This window comes from Athene cunicularia (genome assembly GCF_003259725.1).
Source record: "Athene cunicularia isolate RWA chromosome 13 unlocalized genomic scaffold, athCun1 chr13_part1, whole genome shotgun sequence".
In the NCBI taxonomy this organism is placed as follows: domain Eukaryota; kingdom Metazoa; phylum Chordata; class Aves; order Strigiformes; family Strigidae; genus Athene; species Athene cunicularia.
Window position 1 is genome coordinate 1,387,052 of NW_020799117.1, and position 5,942 is coordinate 1,392,993.

The window sequence follows — 5,942 nt, forward strand, 5'->3', positions numbered from 1 at the left end:
GGCAGACACCGGAGCGGCAACATCTGGATCAGCATCTGGCTGACAAATGGAGCCAGAGGGAGCTTAGAGGGGCCCAGGAGGTGGTGGGTCCCCCCCTGGGGGAGGCCAGCCCGGGGTGAGGGGTGCTGCAGCCCCCCCCCCGGCCCTGCCATGGGACCAGGGCTGGCAGGGGACCCCCGTGGGGAACAGGGAGGGTAGAGGGGGGTTACACTGCTGGCAAGCCTCGGGAGGGCTTGATCACAGGCTGAACACACTCATCCCACAAAGCGGCTTCTCCTTCCTCTTCCTCCAAGCCCGAGGGCGGCTTTGCCCATGAGACAGCGTTGGCCCCAGCCCGAAAAGCCAAAACAACCGAGGCAAGGAAGCCTGAAATAATCTGTTATTAAACTCTGGGAACCAACGGGAATCCAAGCAAAAGGGAAGCTTGGGTTTCTGCTGCCTTCCTGTGGTTGGCATTCCGGCCAGGCTGCCGGAGGACACACACGTCTCGGGGCGGTGGGAGCCGTGGGGCGGCCGGGGGGGTGACTGGGGCCAGGGCTGAGGGCACCATGATGCTCTGGAGCATCGTCCCCTCAGAGGGACCCCCCGCAGCCACAGCCCGAGCCTGGCTCCTGGATCCCCCCAGCTCTCCCTGACCCCGGGGTGCCGCAGCGCTGCCCGTGCCCCCACCCCTCCCTCTGCACACCCCACAACCTCCCTCCTCACCGTCCTCAGCCTCCCTCAAGCGCAGGTTGTGCCGGACCAGTCAGTGATGTGCTGACTGGGATAAGCCCACGGGACAGCGCGTCTATTCCCACGGGGGCCATGGCGCTGGTTTTAGAGCGGCGCTCCCGAGCGACAGGGGGAATTGGGGTGAACCTCTGGTCAGCGGGACAGCGTCAATCAGTTAATTAAAGCGAGCGGTTTCCATGGCGAAGGTCACTTTAGGGAGAATGGGGGAATCTGCCAGAGCAAGGTCTGGCAAACCTCCGCCTCGCAGCGTCGCCGCGGGTTGCGCAGGTTGGGCTGTTTCTAAGCGCACGCAGCAATTTGTTCTGGCTAGCGAGGGTGGCTTGTGGCAACCGCTAATCCCAGCTCTCGGGTCAAGCCTCTCAAGAGCGGGGAGAGGCCCCTGCTCACAGCCCTGGCTCCTCCGGAGGCACTGAGCATCAGGAAGCTGCAGCTTAAACCTCAGCATAATCCCCACACAAAGAAGTGGTCGCTGGTAATGGGTTTACCTGCTTAATTCTCCCCGGCCGTTCCGGGCTCTCGGGGTTTTTCCCTTCCCCACTAAATCGGTGCTGCAGGAAACTCTGCTTCCCACATTGCCTGCAACAGCAGAGGCAAACGCATTTACCACGCTGAATTCCCAAGCCCTTACACCACGGTGTTTCCGATACGAATCCTTGGTCGCTCACACCCTCCCCTGCCCCGTTTCCAGCGCCGGACCGCGATGCGTTTATCACCCAAGGCCCGGAGCATCTCCACCACCCCCTCGGCCCCGAGTCTCTCCCCTCGGGACCATCTGCTGTCCCCAACCGCACCGAGGAACCTGGTGCACCGCGGTGACCACCAGAACACCTCCCACCCCCCTGCCTCACGCCGCTCCAGGGGTGGGGAAGCTTGGGCCAAGCTCAAACCACTCCCCACCACCCCAAATCTACCGTTTCTCTGCAGAAATTATCCCACATGGAGCCGCTCCTTTTGCAGATCAGGAGCTGGGAGGGAGGGTGCATGGGCACCCGCATGTACCTCAGCGATGTGCCGCAATCAAAAGGGGATTCTAGACTCAAATTAGCAAACGCTGGCCTAACTCTGTTAGGAAAGGCTCAGTTACACACTGCTGGGCAGGACGCTGCTCCCAGCCACGCTGCGCAGGACTCCCGCGAAGCAGAGCTTCTCCCACTGCCTTTACCCTCCCAGCTGTGCCCATGGCACCCGGGGACCCCCACGCTTCTCCTCCAAACCGCCCTTCCCAAACCGTTCAAATCACCTCTACCCTGCAGCCCGTGGTTTTTTCTGTTTTCCTTCCGAGATGCTAACAATTTCTGTGGATCCATCTGGATGTCATTAGCAAAACGTCGCGGGTCCTTCCTCGCTTCCGCTGTCCTGCACCCCGCGGCCGAGGAGCCAACTCGCAGGACGAAGACAGCTCAGCTCCTGCCGTTCCCAAAACTCACCCAGCCTCAGGGACTGGCGCTGCCGGAAGGAACTAAACCCCTCTCGGGGTGACGCCCGTGAGAAACCAGCAGAAGCGATGAGCCCCTGTGTCCCACCTGCCACCTGCACTCACTGCTCGGAGCTCTGGTATTTTCAGGGCAACTGAGGCTCCAGCCTCGAGGAACCAGCGTGGCCTAATCCCGCGTCCTGGCCCAGCGCTGCCGGCTCTGCCGGGCCTGGAGCAACCGTGGAGCTCGCGTCTCCCCCTCTCCTGCCCCACACCTGAGCGGTCACCTGCGACACGGAGGAAGCGACACAGCTTTTGGGAAACGCAGGGGCTCGGGCTGCTGATCGCAGCCAACCCCCCCTTCTCTTCACACTCCCCTCATTCAGTCCCTTTCCCTTTTTTTTTTTGTGATTTGCAATAGTCGCCCTTTGCTTGCACAAAAACCCCATTCCCCAGCCGACAGCTTCCATCGCTCGGGGTATGGTTTTATTTAGCCTTTACAGCTACAGCCTGAACGCGGCCATAAAGCCGCTTATCCTTTATGACTGAACTCAGTTCCAAGTTAGTCTCAGTTTACGGCTCGTGCTCGCCGTGTTCAGAGTCAGGCTTTGCTGTGCCCACACCTACGCTGCCTGCCAGCTCCAACTGGGAAATGAGGGAGAGAGCAACTGGGGGGAGCAGCCTGAGCGCGGGGGCTCTGTTCTGCTCCTGGGGACTGGCTGCGCTCGGGAGGGGGTTCTCCAGGGAGAAAATCGGGAGAAAAATAAACCAGTTGAACCAGAGCCCATGTCCAGATCTACACACAGACCCTGGCGAAGACAAGGCGAGCTGTTTGAATGACAGCTGCCATTGCCAGGTTGTTGGTGTGTATTAAAACACACACCTTAAGCACAGGATAAATAAAGGAGGAAAATAATTTCCAGGCACAGTCATGGAACGCTAACAACTTAGATAAATCAGACTGCAAGGTTTTTGCTCTTTAGAGAATAAGGCCTCAAGCTCAGGTCCAAACCTTCCTCTCCAAGGACAGTTCCAGCTTTCCAAAGCAAAACCAATCGCAGCTCAAAGCCATCTGAATCCAATCGCTGCTCACTCAGGCAGATCCAGCCTTGTCACCGAGCACGGAAATTCAATACATGGGGAGAACTTGCAACAACAAAAAAAAAAAAAAAAAAAAAAAAAAAAAAAAAAAAAAAAAAAGAAAGAAATTCTGTTTATTTACATAGCAATAGGTTTGGCCAAAACCCTTTACTTTTGTAAAGACAGTCAGTAATTCTGCTGCTTCTTTTTTTACCCTCTTTTAGTTACTTTTCTAAACTAAACAAAAGCCCACAGGAAGGCTGTGGGACACTACCCCGGCATCTCGGGCGGGATGCACACTATCTAAAGGTGCAGTTCCAAAATAAAACATTGCAATAATGAATTATAATTAAAATACTGTTTTACTGATTTTGCTCAGAGTCTGGACAGGTTTTCCTGCGCTTCCCCAATACAAAACACCCCTATTTTTTTTTTTCTAGGCAAACAGCTTTTCTAAGCAAGAGCTTGAGAAGGGCACCCATAAGGAAGCAGCCCGTGCCCTCACCACGTGTGCCCTTAGCAACACTCTGAAGAGAGGGAAAACACAGAGAGGCAACTCGGGCTTCCCCGCCCAGGTTCCTCCATACGCCAGGCGTAATCCAATGGGAGAAAGAAGAGGAATTTAGGAACCGGAGGGTTTGTGGGGTGCTTTAGTAGAGAACAAACAAATAAACGGCACAGCTAGAAATGCATTAACGGGGCCAGTTCACAACCCCCGGCTGAGCAAGACCGGGGGCTGCCAAGTGGGGAGCAAAGATGCTGCAGTCCTGCCTCCCAGTTCAGAAACTGGGAAATATTCCCTGTATATGGGGAGACATCAGCCACGGCGGTGCTTGGCATGGCCCAGGGTAAGAGGGAGGGAGGGGAGGATGCGAGCAGAGCGGCACGACGGGCAGAGCTGGACCCCGAAGGATTCCAGCAGGAAACCTGCTCCCTCGGGCTTGGCTTGTCTCTGCTCCCAAGCTCCTTCCGAGATGGTTTCCTTCCATTCCGAAATCTTGGTATGGAAAAAAGGATGGTGACAGTGTAGCAGGAAGGGAGAAGCAACACACCCGTCCCGTCAGCTCTGAAAGGTCACAGAGGCTTTTCTGTGCCAAGGAGGCGGCCGGTGCTTGGACACTGCTTCAGCCTCAGCTCCAGCAACACCGCGCGGGAAAAACATCACGGTGCTGGCTAACTGCAGCTCGTTCACCATCTCGGGCTTTAACCTTCCGTTACTGTGTGGTTTATATTGTGTTAAGCCCATCTAGACAGCAAGCAATTTCCTCGTGCTTAACAGCCCTCCTGCTCCTCCCTGACACCGCCGCACGCCGCTAAGCCCGGCTGATTAACACTGTCTCCACCGAAGAGCAGAGAAAGGTCCCCACAGCTCTTAAATGCCGTCCGCTCCTCCAGGCTGGCCAGGCAATTAGTCCTACAGGCTCTGGGGGCTGTTTTCATACGCACCTGCCTCCCTCTTGATGCTGGTTACACACGTTAATTTATTCTGTGCACATCCTGGACGCCAGCGCGCGCACCGCAGCTGCATGGACCATCCTGCTCCGCCCCACTACTCCAAATTCTTTGAAGATGCCTCTTCTCCTTCCCCCATGAACTGCAGGTTTGAATCCTCACTTCTTTTTTTTTTTTTTTTTTTAAGATCTGTAAAATCCTTCTTCTGTTGCACCTCATGGCTCACTTCCCCGCTGCCCACATCCCGAGGGCCCCAGTGCTTGGCGCTGCCTGGATCACCTCCCTCTGCAACCAACCCACAAGTTACACCCCCTCAAAAGAGTTAAAAGCCAGCCTGGAGAGTTGCTCCCGCGGCACTTTGGTGCCTGAACATCATCCAGAAGCAATTAGGCAGTGCACAATAACCTCACCAGTAGCAGCGAGGTTCTGCACAGAGAAACAACGCGACAGCAGCAGCACCATCCGCCCCCATCCTCTCCAGGACTGTCACCCAAAGCCATTTCCATTCACAAGCACAAATTCCATTTTCTTTCCCCAAGCTGCCAGCGCTGAACGCCCAGCCCGGGCTCCCTCACGGGCGGGGACTGCTGCTGTGCTGGCCCTGCATGGCCCTGGTCCCACCCCGGGGCGCAGGCACCCCGAGCAGCCCTGCTCAAACACACCGGCTGGACAACCAGAACCCCGAGCCCTGCTGCAGGGCTCCTCAGGGGCGGGAGGGACCCAGCACCCGCACAAGAGTTGCTCATTTTTAATTCGGCCTGTTTAGAAACTCTTGTCGTCTCGCTGGTGCCATTTCCACGTGTCCAGCAAAGCTGGCATTTATCGACGGGGCCAGCACAAACTGCCACCAGGACGCAACCCTTTAACTCTGACCAATCTGCAAACGAGTAAGTGCCAAAAGGAACAAGAAAAGAAGAAAAAGAGGGACGCAGCGGAAGGAATCTGCACGGGGAACAACTCCATCTGGGCTTGGCTCACCACATCACTGCCAAAAGGGACGATGGGTTCTGGCCGGCAGCAAAGCTGCTGGCCCCAGCCCCGCGGGGTCAGGCCAGTTAAAACGCCGAGGGCCGCAGGCTGAACCGGGGCCACACAGCCCGCTGCCAGGCGTTCCTGGAGAAATAAAATAGGTGGGGAGCCAGGGGTGGGCTGCGAGCAGCATCACCTCCGCTTTCTGTCCGGGGCAGCCGTTGCTCCCTGCCTGCGCTTTATTTATCCCACGTGTTTATTTTCTACACGGTCGGTCCCCAAATATGTGAGTGTG